The 22,621-nt window shown below is 36.9% G+C and overlaps 1 protein-coding gene across 8 annotated transcripts in view; it reads right to left on the bottom strand.

The window, feature by feature from the left end:
- The window catches only part of TLL1 (tolloid like 1), a 136,736-nt gene that overhangs the window by 79,940 nt on the left and 34,175 nt on the right, over positions 1 to 22,621 (bottom strand). The window contains exon 1 of one of the 8 annotated variants that reach the window (XM_048941000.1): positions 581 to 9,918. The exons of the other annotated variants lie outside the window; for them this stretch is intronic. The gene's annotated coding sequence lies outside the window, so the exon portion shown is untranslated. Of the gene's footprint in view, positions 1 to 580; positions 9,919 to 22,621 lie in introns of those variants that run through there. 8 annotated transcript variants of the gene reach the window in all.

Genomic DNA, 22,621 nt, shown 5'->3' with positions numbered 1-22,621 from the left:
TTCATCCTTTCCTAAAACTTTTTGGTGCATTTCTTCTTTTCTCTTTTCTTGTTCTCTTTACAACTCTCAGGTGTTTGTTTTTTTTTTTTGTTTGACTTTCTCATAGTTAATTCATCTTCCCTAAACTGCCATCACAACTCAGTGGGTAAAGATATATGGCAAGAATCTTGACCATCTGCAAGAATTCGGGATCTATGCCTTCAGCATGCAGACCATTTTTTGCTGAGATTTAATCATGAAATCTCCCTGCCAACACAACGTTATCATTAAAACTGAATGGAGAAAGCAGTATCCTCAGCTAGCATTAATGAACTCAGAGTATCACCAACTCACATGAGCATAAGTGACACCCTCTCTGCTCTACTTACATTCTAACTGATTCTAAGCACTAACTAGTTTTATTTTACTGTCATGTGGTCAGCTCCGTTCACATACATACATACTTACACACACATACATATATGCGTGTATATGCAGTGATCATTCATCTGATAATACTTTCAGTACATCCCTGTTACTGTAAAACTTATTCTTATTGATTAATGCTATATTAATAATAATAATTTAATCAAATTCATACCTAAAAATCTTGGCTTAAGTAAAAGTTATGTATTCCCACGGAACTCCCAGATATTACGTTATATCTTCATTTGTTACTTTTTCCTCAACTCAGAGCAACTAGAGAAAGAAATCACACTAAAAATTCCTTTTGACTGCCTTGTAAAATTAATAAATTTAAATAAAAAAATAAAATACAACATCTACATGGGCCTCAAAAAAGAGAATTTTCAATTAAAACCACAAACATCTAAATGTATTTCCACTTATACATATTTCTTTGCATTTAAAGATGTTTATCAACAGCAGCAAGTGTTTGAGACCATTTCTGAAACTGTTCAGTCACTTCTCATACATTTGTGAAGGTTCTCCTCCCAGGGGTTGCTATTTCTCTATGTACACATCAGGCAGATGCTTCCTCTGGCTAACCTATCCTCACCAGCTTTTACCTTCAAGTCAAGAGACAGAGTTACTGGATGCTCTAATTGATTTCTGCTTAAATTTTCTAGGAAAAGAAAGATCTTAAATGGTTAGAGTTTTGAACAGCGAGAGGAGAAATTCTCTGAGTTAAATACTATTTATTATTCCTATTATAAGAATCTTCTAGAGGTTTCTAGTGGATGTTGCTCATAATAGGGGCCACTGTATAAGCACAATGAAAAACCACAAAATTTGATATGCCAAAATAATGATAAGAGGAAGAAGCTATTTTCACTTTAGAAAGACATCTGCAGAGGTCACACAGGTTGTCCAAATCAAACTTGAGGAAGTGCTAAAAATTAACAGCGAGCCCATTTTTCTTTCCTGGTTACACTGACAGTTTACAAAACAAAGGTTCTGAATTAACAAAAACTGCACTCAGAGACAGAAATGTATCAGCAGAAATCACTTTGGCTTCAGTACATAATACTGATGTATAAATATGAAATGAAAATTGAAGGCAAACTGAGCTCTAAACAAGTACACAGATTAGAAAAAGACTGGGTTGAACAGTATGTCCTCTCCAGGATCCATGTTTAGCACTTCACTGCGGTGATGTTCACTTTGCTATGAAAGTACAAATAGCATGACTTAAGATGAGTTTGTCTGACAAATGCACTGAATTTCCTTGCACAGACAGTAAGCAAAATATCTTACTGTTTAAGCAAGTAGCAATAAATGATTGCTGGAAAACAAAGCTATGTTTTTTTTTTTTTTTTTTTTTTTTTTTTTTTTTAAACATCTGGACTGACAGCTAGAATTGGTTTTGACAGTAACCAAGCACAATCTTAAGTTTAATAATAATACAGCTGTGGTCATACTACAAACAGTGCTGAACCAAGTTTGACCAAAATGTAAACAAATAATCTTCGAATCCAGTAAGATTTTCTAATGTATGAGCTAAATATGAGTAACAAGAAAGAAATAGATGGGATTGCTTGCAAAGTATAATGCAACATTCAAAGTTCTCTTCACACTAGAGTTGTTTTACACAAGTCAGTTCTGTTTAGCAGGTCAAATAAAAATGCAACAGGGTAAAAGGCAGAAACATGGAAAGAACTAACACATTTAACTGCAGCAGCAAATGAGTAAGTGCCACTTGGCTTCCACAAATTTTCTGAACTAATTTCAGTGCAACTAGAAAGAAATATACTTGGCAAGAGAGAAAAAGTTGGTAACCGTTTCTTTTCATATTCCCCTTTTTCCAATGAAAAGTCTGCATTTCAACTTTCAAAGCCCGATGCAGAAACTCACCTGAACATTAAAACAAACAAACAAAAGAAAAAAAACAAAAAAACATCACCACTTCTGTGACTCTTAAAACCACGCTTTAATTTTTCAGAATGTCTGTGGAAGTCTCATAGTACTTTGTAACTAGAGAGGACCGTTCCTGTCTCCTGCCTTAACATTTTAATAGCCTGAAACTATCTAAAGAAGTCGCTTTGTATACTTCAACTTGTCACACGCCAATTCAAACCTTATGGAAAACAAGCAGAGGATAGCTTGGGTATGTTAGGTACGCTGAAGAATGCGCTGAAGAGCAGGTATGGATTTAATAGGCCCCTTCAGGAAACTTCTGCCAGAATTGGCATCTTCAGCTACACACCTCCTTTGTTCTTCACAGATAATTCAGCCATAACTTTGTGCCAGAAAATTGACACAAAACTGATAACCAGTTTTGCTTAACATGCCAAAAAACAAAAATTAAGGTAACAGAGTAGAACTTCTAAAATGATCCAAACAAAGCTTAAACTATCTGTTTTGGTTTGCTTCACACTCTCATATTGTCTACTCAGTGACCAGGAAAACTTGCTGTTTACAAGCAAATTTCTCATTTGATTTGAACATGCAGGAGTGCCAACTTGGGAAAAACCTGTTGAAAAACTACATATCTGATACAAGACACGTACACTTCTTTATACTAAACACTGTGCTAAATTTTATACGACTTCACTTTTCTTATTTTCTGAGGGGAGAAGGTTGCTTTATTTCATTTACATTTTATACAGGCCCTACATTATGCATTTATACAAATTCAACTGGCAGAGAGAATATACATAAATATATGTATATCTTTCAGAAAGAGGAGCAAAATTCTACCCTGTAAAACTTTTTCTATAGTAGTAAAGGAAGATTATGCATAAACGTACATTCTGTTAATACAGAAAATGCTCTCCACCTATAGTTCTGATTTCATGCAATTCAAATTACTCAGCCTTCACCTTCAAAAAGGCCCAATTAATTAAGAGAAAACATTCAGATACATGAGTCAGTTAGACTTGTTACATACAAACAACTGCCTCACCATCACAGAAACAAACAGGAAAATAATTATACTGTAGAAGACATCTCCATCCAGGGATACACATCTTCATGTTACCAGAAAAATAATGTGATAGAGAAGGAAAAATAAGATTATTTCTGACACAGAGATAAAGCATGGGAACTTCATTCTAAATGTGGCAACACAAACTATTATTATGGATAGTTAATATCTATCTGCAAAGCTCTCTTTGCTAAAATACTCTCTTTCAACAGGACCACCACCACATCAAATATCCACTATTCCAGATGAACAAAATATGGTACTAAGAATACAAAGTACTGAAAAATAGAAGGACAAAGGAAGAACATAGAAAATATTTTTATGGGTATTTACACCCACAGTAGGAATCAACCATCATACAGATTCGGGACTAAATGAGTTTTCATGACTTCCTAGAAGATGGCCAGAAGTAATGGAGCATGAGTGAAATCATACTGTTCAATTCACAGAGCTGAGACATGCAACAGAATGTCTCTTTCTGGTATTAAAACTACCATTAGCATAAAATCCCACAAAGTACACACAGAAATATATCAACTATGATTGAAGAAAAAAAATTATCTACATCAAACAGTTCCACAGCTATTAATTTTTAAAACTATAAGCAGCCATTTTTAAATAAAATATACTGCTGATGGTATTTATATCGATATCAATAAAAAAGTAGAAAATGCAACCAAGATTGTTACTGCTTGCTACTAGAGTGCAGCAGTGGGACAGCAAAGGCAATCCAGCTGTATCTTGGGCTCACTAATTAGCGCCCAGCTACCAAGGACAGCTCTACAAGAGCAACACTGCAGTAGACCACTAAGATCCAAAAAGCATTTCCATTACGTGCTTTGTTTTGTATACTTTGCAGGCTAGAAGAACATTTAATTCATGGACAGTGTTATCGTGTTTGGACAACTTCTGAAAACAAGAGTAGAAAAGCTAATATTGTGATGAATTAGGAACCTATAGCCTGAATTATTATTTTTTTTCTTAAACTAAACAAATCAGGCAAAGCAAGAAGTAAATTGTGATCAGCCACACAGGTACACCCCTTGTCAGCAGATGCAGAATCATGACAGAGAGACTACTCCTGCATTGAAAAGATGCCAAGGAAGGGATTAAGGCAATTTTAGAAGGCATTTTAAAAGCAAAGCATCAGATTTTGGTATGCTACTGGGATTGGAAAGCACAGGAAGTTTACACTTCGTCCACTTCACAGAAGGTGCCAAGAACTGACAACAAAAGTATGAGAATTAAATGAAAGGTAAAATATAAATCTCAAAAGCTTTTAGCTCCTTTTCATGGGAGGTAGGCCACCCAGCTTTTTTCAAAATCTGACCAGTAATTCATGCAGTAAAAAGTGCCCAAAAGCATGCTAGCCCAAGTTCAGGGTTCATCTAAACCTCCACGTGCAGCAGTTCCAATTAGCAGCCTCCTCTACAGCTGAGTCATTGAGTGCTTCCCTGCAACAACACAGCTATGTGCATTACAGACTATCTTAGTGAGTCACTTTCTTCCATACAATCCACTACACTGCTTACATAACTGCCTCTGCAACCCTGAGTAGAAAAAAGAAAAACTGTGCTAAATGACTAAAAAGAATTTCACCTCACTATGAAAAAGGCAACTTCTGCTGCTGTAATTAGCTTGGTCTTGCATTCAAATCAGTTCCGTGTTTTCAGGCACAATATCCTTTTTCCCCAGAAATCATTACGATGAGAACAAAATAGGGCAAGTAATATGCAGATGATCTCAATTCCAACCACAAGCATAGGACTGCAAACCACCATCTGAACTGTTTCTACCACTGTTTCTCATCAGTGCTACCTTCAACCATAACGGTAACAAATGTCATCTTTACCACACAGAGATCACAGGATTCCTGTAATAAATTTACAAACTCAAATTAATTCACCTGTTTTACGATGATTAAAATCAGTTTATTTGCATATATAGCAGCAAAAAATAAATAAATAAAACTTTAACAACCTTAAATTTTAAATAAAACATTAACAACAGAGAACCACAGAGCCAATTTTCATATATTCCAGTAGAAGTTACTACATTAATTTCAGCAGGCAGTATTTTCAAATCTGCACACAACTATGAGCAACTGTTAGTGAAAGTTCATGATTTACATGAAAAAAAGCTGATATATTCACATCTGAAAGGGACAGAACACCTCTGACTAGCTGCTTTCACGTTTCTACGTACTGTGAAAATTAATTATGTAAAATAGTAAGATTTATATCCTTTTATTTTTTTTCCTGATGTGCAAGTAAAATCTAGCATCCAAAAGATCAATTATATTACTATGAAATAAACACATATTATGAAACAAAATACTTTCCCCTAGGTAGCTGGAATACTTTTCTTATCCCTTTGTCTCCCCAGATTCCTGTTTTCCTGATCACTAACATTACGTGGAGTGCTTGTTAAATTGTAGTAAACTATGGTCTCAATACTCTTTATTTCAACAACTGAAATACTGAAGAAAATACTCCCAATTACCAGTGATTGAAATAACCAAAAATTTGGCTACTGTGAGAGAAACAGCAGATTTATGTTAACAGAAGAGACATGGCCAATGAAATAATAACAGAAGTTTAAATTTTGAAAGAATCCTAAATCCTTGACTTTCCTAAAATGAAATAAGAAAGAAATCTTGAAGTTACATTAAAACCAATTCACATTTACCAGGGGTAGGAAAATATTTTGATAAGTGACTACTAGTGCAAAATAAACAATGATAGCAATTTTTTTCTACTCCATGCACTGAGAAGGAAAAAAAAAAAAAAAAAAAAAAAGAGCAACTTATTCAAAATAACAATAACTTGGTTTTTTTTTCAACCACAAACAACACCAAACAACAACAACATATAAATAAATTAATTAATTAACACCCCAAGGGAAAAGGAACTGGACAGCAGCCCTGCAGCTAATGAGGAGAGAACGCACCCTCCTTTTGTCATATACAGCTATTGGCAAGCTTAGGACTGATTCTCCATGAAATGCTTGTTAACATAGTCATACCCCAAACTTAAAAACATTAATCATCAAAAACATCGGAAGAGGTACCAATAAAATGTCATCAGCACAGGAACATAACTTGGATTCAGGAGAAGGGGCATCAGCTTGCATGAGTAGTACTGATGTAGCTTTAGAAGCACAAATTTTAATGCCATTTTCTCTAATAGCCAGTGACACAGTTTTTACTTTTTAGTACCATTACTACCTCAACTCACCACCCTTTATTTTTTAGGTGCTCATATTTACAAGTAGGGCATTGGCAAGACCCAGCATGGACCAATTTACAGCTGCAGAGCCCCTTCTACAATGGCACACAGCACTTCACTACAGCTCCTTCACAACGTTCTCCATACAGCACAAGAAGTTACTGCTGCACTGGGTAGACCAGGACATAAAAACAACCAGGTCTGATCCAACTGCGGACACAAGAACATCTGCAGAGCCTGAAGGCACAAGAACAGAAACAACTGTGGGAAAGGGAACCTGCAGCATTTCACTGGGAAAAATGCTTCATGTACCAAAAGAGACAAATGTGGAGCTTAATTTTTGTCAAAGGAGATAACGATCTACTGGAGATGTTTCTCCATGACACAACACACTGATTCACAGATATCCATTCCCACTGAACTAACAACAGTTCCTACACTCTTCTTAATCTGAAAGCAGTATGTTTTTAATTCCTTTTCTTCTCTTCTTTATTTATTTACTTACTTATTTTTGCATCTCCCTTCTTAAGGGGCAGTTTCCACAACCCTTTAAAAAAATAATAAAGTAAGAATTTCAAGAAAGCAAAGACTATTTTGATAGAAGTCTGACAAGCCTCTGAGCGGCCTTTTGAGAACCCTCGTTAACATGCAACAGTTTCTCTCTCACATTTTGGGTTCTTGGTTAGGGTGTTCAATGTGACAAGCTTTGTAACTTTCTGCAACTAAATTGTTTTTAAGCAGCACTGGTACCTGGTAAGATCTACATTCCTCATATAATGGGCCAGCCACCAACCTGAATGCAGAAGACATCAGCAACTAAACAGCAAACATGTCTGGCAAAGAATGCATCTGCTCTAAGACCATTGTTCATCACTGCCTTGGACATATATTAACAAAATAAACCCTAATAGAAATGCTCTGAAAGAGACTGTCTTACCCATTCTACTATCTACCTTTTTACTTTATTTTTTATTTTTTTTACTCTTTTTCACATTTTTTTTTAGGTCATGGGTTTTTTGGCTGTCCTTGTTCACTTGAAAACAGTAACAGCTTACATTACAGCTGGCTTTCTTAAGAATGGTGAAAAATACACCAGTAAGGAAATCATTGTTTATGACATCATTACAGTCATAACTAATCCAATAAAGACTACATGACCACAGTATGATGCCATAGCATTCATCTTCATTTTATTTGAAACTTCATTGTCTTCTGAACAATCTCAGGATCAAGTGCTACCAAGCTAATGATATGATTTCCAGGAGAAAGAACAGACTTCATAAGGCAAAATTATCAGTACTGAAGGGAAAACTGCAAACATATGTATTATAGAAATGCACACACGTATAAGCGTCTAAAACCCAAATCAACAGAATCGTTGCTTTGAAATTAGCAAAATTAAGAACAGAGTTGAATTAATTCAAATCCCTAAAGAATGGAAAAATGCAAAACTGAAAAAATAACTGAAGAAAAGAGAAAATCCATCATTGCAAAGAAAGTTGGTTCCTTTAAGTATTAAACTATATGAAACAGTTAAGGCTGAGATGGACACAGCAACTGCTACAAGATCTTCCCAGATATATACATGACCCAGGCATTTTCATTTGAATACCAAGAGAACAGAATAGCACACACATTAAAAAATAAAATAAAATAAAATAAAAATTAGTTACCTGAACATGCACAGTACAAACTGAAGGTCTAAAAACCTATTTTACTTTGCCTTGCACCCATATTAATCAACACGATCTACATTGTACAGAGTACTATATAGCACAGCTGATGTCTTACATCTTTTTCCATGTTTTTGTTGTTGTTGTTATGTTTTTTGTGCAAGTTTTTGGTAGATTTGTTCATGTTTTTTTTTACTCATATTGCCTACACTTAAGGTCAAAATAGTTTTATGTTCACAAAATAAATTGTGTTTTAGAAGTGAAATACCATACCTTTCACGACTTTTTTCCACATAATTAACAACATCTTTTTGCACTGAGTAGACTTAGTTGCTTTTAGAATGAAAATAATACTTTCATCACCATGAAACAACTGTGCATCCTTAAGCACAGTGCTGAATTCAATCAATTTAGCATGGTTATTAAAAGAAGAATCATTTCATTATTTCACTTGGCAGTTTTCATATATTACAATTTTGAAGTCTAAGAAGAGAAAGAAGGTAACAGAACTGGCAGACATAGGAAACTGCAGCAGTTATCAAACAAACCATCAGGAACTGGAAATAAGTTCATTTTGTCTCTAAGAGTTCTTCATCTCTTGTGCATAATGCATATTTGTATAACTTGGGAAGAGCAAGTGGGGCTTTAACATCACTAGTAAAACTCAACTAAGTAAAGAAGTCCTGTGGTTAGGAAGCATAAAATTAAAACTTTCAAGTAGTCCTAACATCTTCAGCCTGTCCACTTAACACACATGGGCACTTCAAACAAATGACTGTGATACAGGAAGGGCAGCACAGGAAAAACACCAAGTGGAAACCAACACAAAACAGAAGCTGTGAGATGCCCATTTTGGAGCAAAGAACTGCCAATCCAGTCTATGCTTTCTCTGCCACCTTCAATCACAGAATCACCAGCGTTGGAAAAGACCTCCAAGATCACCAAGGCAACTGTTTACCTATCGCCAGTATCTCCCACTAAACCACGTCCCTCAGTACAACTACTGTTTCTTGCACGCCTCCAGGACAGAGGCTAAATGACCTTCCTGGGCAGCCTGTTTCAATGCTTCACCACCCTTTCAAAGACGAAATTGTTCCTAATATGCAGCCTGAACCTCCCCTGGCCATTGAGGTCATTTCCCCTAGTCCTATCACTAGCTGTGTGGGAGAAGAGGTCAACTCCTACTTTGCCTCAACCTCTTTCCAGGTTACTGTAGGGAGGTATAAGGTCTCCCCTAAGCATCTGCAGACTGAAAAATCACCATTCCCCCAGTTATTCCCCTTAAGACTTGTGCTCCAGACCCCTCACCAGCTTTGCTGCCTTTCTCCGGACATGCCGCAGGACCTTGATTCTTGTAGTGAGGGGCCCAAAGAAGAAAAGGCATGAGTGCTCAAATGAAAAGTAGAGAGAAGCAAGAAAATCAGATAAAATTAAGCACAATGGAAAACATAGACACAGAGCGGAAAAAAAAGTAGGTGAAAGATTGAGGCTTCGAGGAAGATGGTTACTATTCAGAAGACAAAAACCTACAGAGTATTTCATTTTTAGCTATCTACAATGAGTATGTTATTTCTGGAGATTAACGTATTAGTGAGAAGCAAGAGCAGAAAAGACCGAGACAATTTCAGACTTCAGATTTATGTAAGTGAAGAGGAAAAAAAAAAAATCTATTGAGAGAAAATTTTAAGCCATAAAATCTACTGGCACTAGTCTGAGAAACAGACTCAAGGAAGGTGATGGTATTCTTCACTCACAACAGCCAAATTCATAAATGAAATAAAGCACTACACATTGGACAAATTTAAAAATTAGAAATATGCCAGTACAGAGCAACTTTAGCTCAGGAGATTATTAGATGTGTGGTTCCCAAGTCTTGAGCCTCATGTTCATAAGACAAGAACGACAACCTTGGCAGAGCCATGGCACGGTGGTCTCAACATGGGGGAGAATGGTCACTGCCTGTAGAGTGCACTGGCTGAACTGCAGCACTGAGGGGGAGCAGCAGTAGTTGCACATGGAGGGTGACCCAGAATAAGTTTAATTTACAAAAAAAACAAAACAAAACAATTGAGCTCCTTATAACTTTATAACTCCTTAGCTAAGATATCTCTCTTTGGAAATATCAGTCTCCAAGAATTGTCACAATCATAACGTCCTTGCTCTGCTGCTAAGTTGGAGAATGTTGTGACTATGAAGCAGTAGTGGATAAGAAACTCAGTACTAAATGAGAAAACTTCCTTAGTATTTTTCCTTTGCTACAGCAGTAAGAGGTTGAATATTTATAAAGCAACACTTTCTCCAAAATTTGGAATTACAGTATAATATACATATCACATCAATGCTATAACGCAGCAGCACTGATCTACGTGAAAATCCTTTCATTCTGTACCTTTTCCTTGTCCTTGGGAAATTAAAATTGTATTTCATTTTCTCTTTGATATAAAATTCCAAGCAGGCTGAAGTAGTACCTCTAAAACAGAAAAACCCTGATGAACCATTAAATGCAACCAAAGATTTATACAGAAAGCCAAATGGCATTGAAAGCAAAGTGCATATCTGAGGGATTATCTGGCATTCAGGATCAAGGTTCTCATCCTACCCGAAAAAATAAGTGTTCCTCCATTTGCATCGTCTTAAATACAGAATTATGAAAGTACATATAAATAAAGTTTTATTTTAAGCTCCAGAAGTGATTTCCATTATCAGCTGCAGCTTCCTGTTGCGGTAATTTTTGTCATGAAGCTCACTTAAGTCATTCCATCTCAGTTTTTAGCACATCATTCTACGACCAGGCTCAGAGGAAGAGACAAGGAAAGGGACTAAACAGCTCTTAATGTTGCTTTTTTTGGCACCGATCCTGTGCTTAATACAGCAAGTTCTGGGTGTTGGACCAGTGTAATTCTATATTCCTGTTCACATTTTCAACAGATGTCTTCTACCAGATTTTTTGTTACTGAAGCACAAATTCTCATCTATATGGCTAAAAAGTTGAAGCAGGGTTGATTTGCCCTGTATTATCCAATTTTTTTCATGGCCCCCACTCATCACAGCTATTTTGCTTGCTTGTTACTGAATACTGGTATGTTTTTCAGCATTTGTAATTTATAGAGTTTGGAGGTTTTTTTCCATCTAAACTCTGCACAGCTGCTGATTATTGTTTGGACACAGCAAGTAAAACAGAAACTAAAAAAACAAAAATAGAGTTAGCAAGGCAGCAGTGGAAAATCACTGACATTTTCTAATGCCTAATATCAAGTTAATAGAATTTAATGCTCTTTACATCTGAATCTCACATAGGTTGATTTGTATTTTTTTTTAGCCACAGTAGTACTTGAAACAGAGTTTACATAACCATTCTGTTATTTTTCTCTTCTGACAGATACAGTGAGACCATCTCAGTTTAACATTCACTCCCTCATAAAGAGCACTGTTTGCCTATAGAAAAGCAGTGTTGCATAGCTGCTGGGAGCTTTCATAAATCCTTGTCATTAAACAGCATAGCATATTTAGTCTCCGTGAAAGCCAGCAGAATCCCCACCCCCTTCTAAAAAGAATTAGGCGCGTTGCACGCAGTCCAAACTTCCTAGGTTTTGGCACTTGCTAATTTAAGTATCATCAACAGAATTAAGGGGAACAAGAACAACACAGCTTAAATTTCTTCCTATCCCTTCACTTTCTTAGCAAGCCTGCCCGCTCTCCAACTTGTGGGGCTATAATCAGCATTGCCATCTCAAGCCACACAATAGATTAGGTCAAAACGTGTATATTTACAGATGTATTTTGCACAAGCATCTATAGTTTGCTACACAGATTATCAGGAAAAAGCAACCCAGTAAGCAAAGTCACCTATGACTCCCACAAATTTTGTTACAGACAAGCTTGTGGCATGAAGTCCTAGTTCTGTAAAAGTTGAACAGTTTCTCAAATGCTTTCTAAAAGAAAGTAAATATTACATTTTGGCTAAGCTTCTCATCCTCAGAAAGTCAGCCTCCTGCTGGTCCTTGTTTTATAAGCCTAATGCATTATAAATAATAATATAAATTAGCTAGCATGTCAAACAGAAAAACTAAAGGTCAATACAAATAGATTCTGACTTCTTCTGCAAGTCTGTCCTTTTTCTACTTTCATCAAACTGCTGCAGTTCTTTGTGCACTGCTTAACTTTGGATTTCTTAAACTGCTTTATAAGAGGCCCACGTGTTAGCAGAGTATACCACAGTCCATACACCATCCCACTCATGGCTGCAGATATCACTTTTCCCATCACATCACAACTGCAACTTTTTAAATTACAGACGCAGTTTGCTCAAACTCACAAAAGATGGATGCAAGGTATTTAGCGCCTTTCAATGTATTTTAATGCACTTGTGTTTCAATTAATAGAAATATTACAGCTTAAATTAGCCCCAGAAGAGTTTAAGATGTTTTTTTCATACAATTCAGCAGCTGGAAAAAAGGTTGTGAGCCAAATATGACTCTTCTAGCCAGCTCACCCTGGGCCTAGCATGGTCTGCTGGCCATAAGGGGTGTGTCTTTTGACAGCAACACAATGCTGCCCTCAAATAACCTCTTCACATATCTATGGAAATAGGAATTACACAATATCTGCAAATACTAAGCTTCCTTCAAGCTCAGAAAAAAAATACAAATATTTGATACAGCTAACTCTGAGAAAAAATATGCCAAATTAAATATCACGGTTTTCTGTGGACTGTTATTTAGAGTCTAGGTGAAGGCATTTAGGGTCTAACGTTTCAAGATTCCTTAACTACTGAGAATTTAGGAAACAGAATATTTAATCGATTTCTCAACTCCTGCAAGTTCTTCATTTTTTATTTATTCTGTTGTGTATTCAAGGCAAAATATTCATTTTTCATTGGTTTTTGGAAACAAGAATGCTCAAATAATATGCCAGGGCAAGCAAGATTTCAAATGAATGACCCTGGGCCACTCCCAAAGCTTTGAAAGGAATGCCAGCCATCTGCCTACATTGCAAATTTTCTGTTTGCAACTAAAATAGCCACAGGCTGTCAATTTATAGAAAGGTAGCTTTCTGAAGCTATTCGAGAAAGCATTATACGACAATATGTCAGACCACAGATTGGGAATGTGAATATGCTTCAGGTATTAATGCTCCTATTGTGAAAGCAAATTACTTTTGGTTATAAAGCATTCCCTAAGAGTGCAACTCTCAAAAAGAAAACAGTTCTATCATAACACCAGCACTACCAATACAACTAAGGGGAGAATTTAGATATAAATTAATATGCAGTATGTCAATGAGAAGCACCTTCATGATTATGAAGACCACTGACATTTGAGTTTATAATTTCACGGTGCAATTGCCTTGCTCTGAAAGTATATTTCATTCTACCTCCATAACAAGAGAAAAAGTACTTGAAATATATTCAGTTGCTTAATACAACCAGTAGAATTAGACCAACAGAATCTTTTAGAAATTTCACACTCATTTTCAACTATAGGACTGATTCAGTAGTCAGAACTAACGAGTATCTGAAGAGGTAAAAGGCAAATTAGAGGTAAATAAAGAATGCTCTCATAATCTGAATGACACAGTGGGTAAGAAAAACAAACAATACCTTCTGCTTAATAGTTTGTGCTCGTGGTTTTTTGTTGTTGGTTGTTCGTTTGCTTTCTTTTTTTCTTTGGCATGACAAGCAAAAGGAAGAAATCTAACCCTAAATTGTGAATCTACCAGAAAACTGTCTTCGTGACATCCTAAAAACTCTATTAATTCTGATGAATGTCTCACAAATTCATGAATGCACAAGGGACTCTCCAGAGAGCTGTAAATGACCTAAACTGAAGTTTGAAAACAGAAGACATCTTCATGTGCTAAAATGATATCATTTGTTTTCATAAAACATGGGAGGAACATCTGGCAGGACAGGAAGGGATTCTGGAGCTTTTTAAGGCATCAGAGCTGAAGTTCACTGGAGTGATGTGGGATCTGGCATATTTTTGGACCACTTGCTTGGCTTTAGCAATAGGATGCATCACATTTCTTGTACGTAGAGAAAACAGATTAGAACATTAGAGTCCAAAACAGAACGGAAAGGATTGAAAGATTCCTATAAATCTTGGAAACGTATAGAAGATTAAAGAACTGTAGACTTATAAAAGATTTAAACAAAAATTTGTGCTGCAGGCAGCAGTATTGCACCATCTGCAACACCACCATGTGGAAGAAAACAACAAAAGGCTTCTGAGTCAGTGTAACCAATATTCCTATTCCCAGAGCTATGCTTGGGTGACTGGACTGATACAATCTATTTGTGGCAATTCGTGATGCCTCATAGGTTATTTACAGCACCTCAATAAATCATCTCAACAGAGTGAGACAAAGATCTTCAGAAAATAATGTACTCATCTAACTCCACAAGATGACTTCCAGTACCAACAAAAATCCTGAAAAGCATAACAGAGCTGGGACTCTTCTCATTCCTTAGACTGTACCAAACAAAGAGCAGTGCCAACCCTTGGTGAACTACAAGTGAAAGCTAAGCTATGCTCGGTGTCTCCCAGGGCCCTCTGCTTCACTGCACTCCCACTGCTCTCATGTGCCACCTCTCAAAGAGGTTTATACAGCACTGTCCTCCAAAGAGTACCATCAGACTCAGAGAAGTGTCAACACGTCAACAAATTGGTTTTCTTCAAGCATGGAATCAAAAATTATGAGTTCCAGCGTGGGAGTATGAGAACAACTTTTCTTCCTAATGATTACAGTTTTCCACTTGGCATAGCTCAAAAACACAACTGAAGTTAAAGGGACCGTTTTGGTTAATTTATCTCATTGGGTTTTTCTTTTGTTCAGCTCTCCAAACATGAAGGCCGAGTGGGTGAAACCAGAAATAATAAAACATGATGATGTAACTAAGAAACTGGCATACCTGCTATTTCTCCATATTAGTTTCCAGTCTTTCTGTCCAATAATACCCAACCTAAAATTCCAGTCATATATCCAATCACATTTGTCATGGAATAGCGAGAAGTTCGTTGTTGTAAAAAAATGAACCCTTAATAAATGCAATAAAAAGTTTTCGCTCTGTAGTTTTGCTAACACGGAAATTTATAACTGGCTGAGTAACAGAACTCATAACCCTGATGGTAAAATCAAATAAACCAAATGCAACTTCCCCTAATTTATCATGATCGATTTCAAAACACATGTGCTCCCTTCACTATTCCTGAGCAAAACTTCTCCTGTGATACATATAATTTGAAGCAGACCTGGCTTAGCTGGCTTTAGAATTTTATTTAAAAAAAAAAGTTAACACTACCTCTCAATTTTCATAAACCAATACCACAAATGCAAATGTACGAGCCATTTCCACTGAGAGAGTTTAAAATATATCAAGTCACAGTCTACAATCTTCTGACAGTATTACTGGAATTCCTGTTGTGCAGTAAAATTCTGTAAGAGCGTTTAACTGAGAGCATATTTCATGCTACCAAATAATAGCAGAGTTAAGTCCGAATGAGGGAAGTTCCACTGCACAGAAAGATAGATATGGCTTTAGATTACAACTACAAGCAAAGTAGTATAGATAAGGGGATTCTTTAAGAAAGACATACTGACAGCAGGAGTTAACTTATCTGATAAACTTTACACTTGGAGATAAAGATGATAACTTTAAGACTTCTTGCACCTCTAGGTTAATATACGGTTTTAATAACATGACTTCTTTGATTTGGTAGCTATGCCATGCTTTCATGTCAGAAAATTAAATGTTTCTTCCAAACATAATTAAAGCTATTAACTCCATTTTGTTAGCACTAGGCAAAACTAGTCAAATGGAGAAGATCAAAATGACCTTTTGAAGAAAGGAGGCATAAGTAGGATGAATTATCACTCAGCTGTGTCTTTTTTCTTCAAGAACTAAATCTTAGTTTAAAGCTATGTACATATATAACTTTTCTCAGCAGAAACTTTCATGAAAAAAAAATCAGAAAATGGTACAGGCTACTATAAAACTAAAATGAGAAAGAAGAGTCATAAACAAAGACTGATCTGGACTTTTTGTTTGGCTGCATCCACAACAATCCAAATCAACATTTACCACGTAACTCAGGTCAATGTCTTCATGTGTTTATGCTCATACACATACACATGCATGTAACTACAAAGACTGCAGGTCATATTATGGGACACCAGATAGTATCCTAGGAAACAGACTCCTCAAAAGGACTTCAGGCACTGAAATCTCAAAGGAACGGTTTGGCCTGACAGCAGCCAAGAAATCATGCGTGATTTTTGACTCAAGTGGCAACTGAAAGGAAATACTTGTCCATCTTGCCAGACTGTGTGCATCTCTGATTCCCTTCTCAGAAAACCAGCAGTGGGGATTCAACTGAATAGAAACAACCCAAACTGCTTATGCGTTACTTCCTGGATATGGAAATAGCAGAAGAGTGGTAAGCCAGGTAACCATATTTTAGTGCAATACAGTGGCTCATAAAAAGTCAACTCATCTAACAGACAGATTGTGTAGTTATACTACCTGACCCCCCACCCCCCCCCAAAAAAAAACAAATCAACCTGGCAGAATAATTAAATCACTTAAATCACTTTTCAGATACGCTCTCTCAAAATAATGCTGAAAAATAGGAATAAGTTCAGAAAAGATTCATGCAAATGACATCATGAGTAAAACGAGAAATTCAAGGAATGCAGTGCATGTAACAGAAGTGATGTTAAATAATTCAATCATCACTACAGTTACTGAGCTATCCTGGATTACTACTGTTTTTATTAATTTATGCTTTAAATAATGAGATACGTATTCTGCAGCCCCCAAAACACAGAGTTGCAACTAGATCTGAGGAAGAAAGACAATGAAAAATGAAGACGTGGATAGAATCTTAATAGGAAAGATAACTGCTTAATGTGACAGAATTTTTACAAGGGTTGCACCAAAAGTAATGCTTCCTATTTTACTATATGCCCCATGGTGTCAGAGGCAGATGTTGGTGGGATGGCAGTAGAGGCTGAACCTTCCCACCAATATTCCATTACACTTTGCTGCCATGCGACAGATGGCAGCAGAGGGGCAGTCTGACAGAGCAGCATCTGACATGGAAATACAGATGATGCTAAGGTGTGTCACTGAATTCCTCCACATGGGAATATCACAAAGTTTGCACAGCATGGGTCCCATGAATGCTGGTATAGGAACAGACAGAATGCTGTATTCAAGTTTGCCAGGACCTACTGAACCAATACAAGGCTGAAGGTGACAGTTTCCTGGATTGCATAACTTCTAAGGATGAAACATAGTGTCACCGCTATGAGCCAGAATCAAAACGGCAGTCCATGGTGTGGTGACATGTGAATTCCCTGCCTAAGAAAAGTTCAAGACATAGCCTTCAGTGGGTAAAGCAATGTGTACTTTTGTCTTTTGGGACAGGAAAGAGATGATTCTTTCAGATTTTCTGGAACCTGGACAAACCATCAATTCTGACCACTACCTCGCAATGCTGACTTGAAGCTGAAAGCCAGGCCAGAGAAGAAAGCAGCTTTTCTCCTGCAGCACAATAACACCTGGCCTCATAACATTTTGAAGACCATGGAGCATGCTGCCATTCTTGGCTGGACTGCCCTGCCACATGTACTGCACAGTTCAGGTTTGGTGCCTTCTGACTTCAATCTTTTTGGGCTGATGAAGCTGACAATTTGCTCTATCAAATAATGTTATTACACTCACTTTATCTGTTGTAGTTTCCATGGAAATAAACAGGAGGCATTGTTTTCAGAGTGCCCTCCATAACTGAAAATGGCCATTTTATGACCTTTTTAACTCCAAAAATCATATTTAAAACAATTTCAATCCCTAGAAACAAAGAGAAACAACCGTCATTGCTCCAAAGATCCTAAAAGTCACAGGAGAGCAAAGCCTCCCCTTGGAGGCAGTACTCACCAAAGTACAAAGGAGCTGGTATCTGGAAAAAAAGACCAGGAGAAAAGGAAATGAACTTTATAAGAGTTTACAAGTAGTAGCTATCAGCACATGTTAAGTAGTTTCTTGATCAAAGAAAATAATAAAATTACTGTGTCCTGGAAGGGCACAGTTCCATCTCCATTTCAGAAAAGATGTAGATAAAACATGTTCCTAGCAAGAGCAATCAGACTGCTTTAATCTTCCCTGTCTCTGAAGGCCACATAATACTCCTCTAATTTCTCTGACCAAATCAAGATGCCTTTTTAATACTAGGCTCAAACATAAACTTCCTATGCTTTTGGAGAAAGCACTGAAAAAAAGGCTTTTGCTGCTCAGAGATCTAAAGTAACACTCCTTTTGTAGAACATCCTACAAGGCTTAACAAATGTAGAAAATGAATCCCAGCACTCACACAAGACACTTTCATAGGATGACTAAATCAGCACACAAACTCACAGACTATTTTCATTCTCACTGCTTAGTGAGAGGTCAGTATAAACACAACAAGGAGACAGGCTCTGCTGCACAGATCTGGCTTCTGTTGGCTGTCCTTGATGCCTGACATTTAGCAGAAGAACTTAGCTTCATCCAAAAAACTTTGAGGCATTTGTGGCGATCAGCAAAGAGTCAGCAAGCACATTACAGCTGACAACAAAAGCTGTCATCGTGAGATGCAGCCTTTCCTCTTCAGACCAGATTTAGTACCAGCTGGAATGAGTTCTGCACATTCCCATAAAGAGTTCCCACTCCTTTCTAATTTAGATCTTCAGAAGCACCCAAACAATATCTTGTACATAGAAAAAGCTGAAATGTACAATCCTGAATAGAAATGACAGCGCACCTGGTTTTCTCTGGTTCAGATGCCTTCACATAAATATGCATTATTTTTCTGACTGGCAACAGGAAACGACGGTAATCTCCTGATCACTGAGTTTAGGGGAATCACAAAAAAGACACACAAAACAAGACCTGACTTGTGAAAAGTTATCTGAAAAGCAAAAATAAATAAATATCTCTTGGATATGCGTGATAGGCAGACAAATGCACAGTTCTGATCTGCTCATTTGTGTTTCTACCCTCAACCTATTTGATCTGGCCAAGTCATCTGTTACTGAAGCAAACGAATCTTTCAGGAATGGCATCTTTGGTATTTTTCTGCCCCAACAGGAGAGGACTAAACTTGAGAAGAAATTCCGTGTTATAATAACCAATGAGGTGAGATTTACAACACAGAGCACTGTACAAATAGCATTAATAATGCACCACTGAAGAAGGCATTTACCAAAAATGCAACTCCCAGAACTGCTCTCATCTTCAGCAGAGAAATGTTAAAAGCAAGAATTCCATGTCAGCCCCCAGCAGGGAAAAGAGGAAGCACATGACTGGGTCTTATATTTGATTTGTTTGGAAGACAAGGTAAGTTGGGTCTAGGAGGAGAAAAATTTAAAGAAAGAAAAAACTTAAGAGAAATTTTGTGACTATGAAAGACAAATAAAAAGTTGATCAAGTTTTATAATGCAACAAATATTTAATGATAAGTAGCTACCCTAGATGACTAATTTCCTACCAGTAAACATTAGTTACAGTACACTAGTCTGCATGTCTATCTTAAAGCTATGCACACATCTTTTCCAGCATTAACTCTACCTCTTTCTATGAGTCAACTGTATAGCAGACTCCTATGCTATTATGTATTATGGCTTCAGCATTCTTTAGGATCATGTAATGATATAATGATTTTTTTTTCTCCTGAGTGCTTGGAATTTCTTCCTCTCTACGTAAGGAGTTTAAAAAACCATCTTTCAGTAAGTTTGTTTAGAAGTATCGCTTCAAACTATTTATTTTATAATCTACGTAATACCTTCTGCAAGGATATATAACAAGATTTTACTTGTAGTCAAATGTCTCAAAAAGCAAAACTCCTGGAGATGCATGGTAAAATATCAAGGAGGTTATTAAATGCTGTATTTCATATTGTACTTTTTATCTGTCAGCATATCATTAGATACTGAAAGAGTCATATACTGAATACTTCCAAAGGCAGAAACTTTTGGCTTTTCATATATTGACTTCTGCTCCATTTCTATTACTTAATCCCTCTCTTTTTAATTAAAGCATAAAGGGTAAGACTGCATCTGAAAAAAAAAAACAAAAAACAATGCCTGCAGACAAAATGTGAAACCTAAATTTCAGTATACGTAACACAAATACCACTGGAAAGAATGTGGTCCATACAGAAATACACTTTACCTACAAGATTCATTGTTAATATCTTTTACATCATGGCGTTTCCATCTTTTCCTAATTTTTCCACTCACCAAGCAGTGTAGAAGCTTTAAATAGCATAACTGTTCCGATATTTCTTTTTCTCCTGTGAAATTCTGTTCAACAGTACCTGAGTCTAACATAAATTTAAATAGTTTTTCTTAAGTATCTTTTTCTCTCTCCTATGCATTTATTTACACATTTTAGTACACGCTTTCAGTGTAAAAACAGCTATTGGTAGGAAGCATGAATGAAGAAGAGTGTGTGACATTTACAGCTAAGTGGCAGGATGCAGACGACCAGGAAGAGATAACTAAGTCAATGGTGAGCACTTGCAAAATACAAATGAGTCTGGCAGAGCCTGATTCTGTACCGCATTCGGGAAACTAGATAACAAAAGGTTGGCAATGTGCACTCTGCTCTTTAATAGAAAAGATGATATCAGATAAGTTAACAGCCAAATAGTCACATCGTGTCTTTCCTGTCCAATAATGCAGACAGGAATACCTGGCAATACTAACATTTCATGATATTTTGTTTGGAAGAAAACTTACTCTGAACTGTACACTGAGATGAACTTTCATTTAGATAAAACTGATGGTTAAAACTACTCCTAGAGGGGGAAAAAAAAAAAAAGCATAATCCATTAAGATACTTCTCAGTTATACAGAAAATTATCTACCCATTGTTAGACACCACTATAAAGATGTAAGATTTTCCCACTAGTAAAACACCCATATGGTTTTTTGAAAAAGGTTTGCCATTAGACCTCAACTAACGAATTCAAGGAAGAGAACAGTCAGGTTGTTCTGCAAATACAGCAACGTTCACAGTAACGTTTACCTTTTCTTCTACCTTTCACACAAACATCATTTGAAACATTCAGTGCATGTTTTAAACAAAGCCTACACAGTGATGGAGGCTCTTCTCTTGCATCTCTCCCATGTATTTTATAGAAGTTGCTACCTTCAGGTTTTCTACAAAACAAAGTGGTGTTTCTCTGTGCTTCTTATTTTGGGCCTCATATTTTAACGTACTATGATCAGGAAAAAAGAAAAGAAAACAATATTTGTCTACATTACTGACATGTGAACATGTATAAAAAGAAGCCAAGTTCAGAAATAACAGCTTACAGCCACTTTAAATTTTTTCTGTTGTAGAGCTACTTAGAATGAAAAAAAAATTTCATGCAGCGAACATCATGGCTACCTCATTAAGCTTTGTGGCACGATACGCTTCCACTTCTTGTTACAGAATAGCTTAAAAATGTTTTAAAGTAAATTCCTAGCTTTCGCTGTAAGACGTGAAAAGGACAATCAATTTCTGATTACAACAAGGACCACGCATCCACCATCAGGGCTTGCAGCCTATGGGATGCAGGACGTCATCTGGCAACAGAAGGAATTTTTTATCCCAGAGAGGGAAATAGGCCCTGGAGTGAAGCGCTCACTTCAGCGGCAGTCAGGGAAGCCCTGGCCCAATTTATTTCTCTCTCTTCTCCCACCCTGGAGGTGGGATCTCTGCCACATATTTGCTCCCCCAAAGGAGGTAGAAGGGCTGCTGAGACTATGGTTTTATGGAGCAAGCCTGGCCACGCTGTCTGCCTCTCTAAGTTTCCCAGGAATTGTGAGAACTTTCTCTCCCAAATGGTATTCTGAGAGGCCACGGAGATGCAGTTAAGGATAGGAGGTAGGACCTCAGTAACTCTAAGTAGCATTGCTCCGTGCCCGCTGCCAGCTCCCAGCATAATTTCAAAGAATTGCAACGTAACAGAGCTTCTATCTTACTTTTCCCCTATAAGACACAGGAATCTTAAAATAACAAACACGATAGCAGTCTAAGTACAGGAGTAGGAATCTGCTCAATAAAATTATATACAACACATCTGCAGGCAGGTCTTGGATCCTCTTTAAGCCTTTAAGTAAGGGGCAGGGGGCACAATGGACAGATGATGTACCACGGACCAGACCATCTGCACTGCAAGAAATGCAATTTCAGCTTCAAAGCTCAGCTTTTTTCTGAAATATGCAGCTGCAATCCAGTCTAGAAGCTTTTGTGTCCAGCAGACATTGCTATTTAACTCAAAGGGTGTCTTGTGTACAATGCAATTGTGCAGTTCAACTCACTGACCAGC

Source organism: Lagopus muta, chromosome 4 (assembly GCF_023343835.1).
Source record: "Lagopus muta isolate bLagMut1 chromosome 4, bLagMut1 primary, whole genome shotgun sequence".
NCBI lineage: Eukaryota > Metazoa > Chordata > Aves > Galliformes > Phasianidae > Lagopus > Lagopus muta.
Note: the sequence above shows the minus strand (reverse complement) of the source record. Positions and strands in the feature narration are given on the sequence as shown.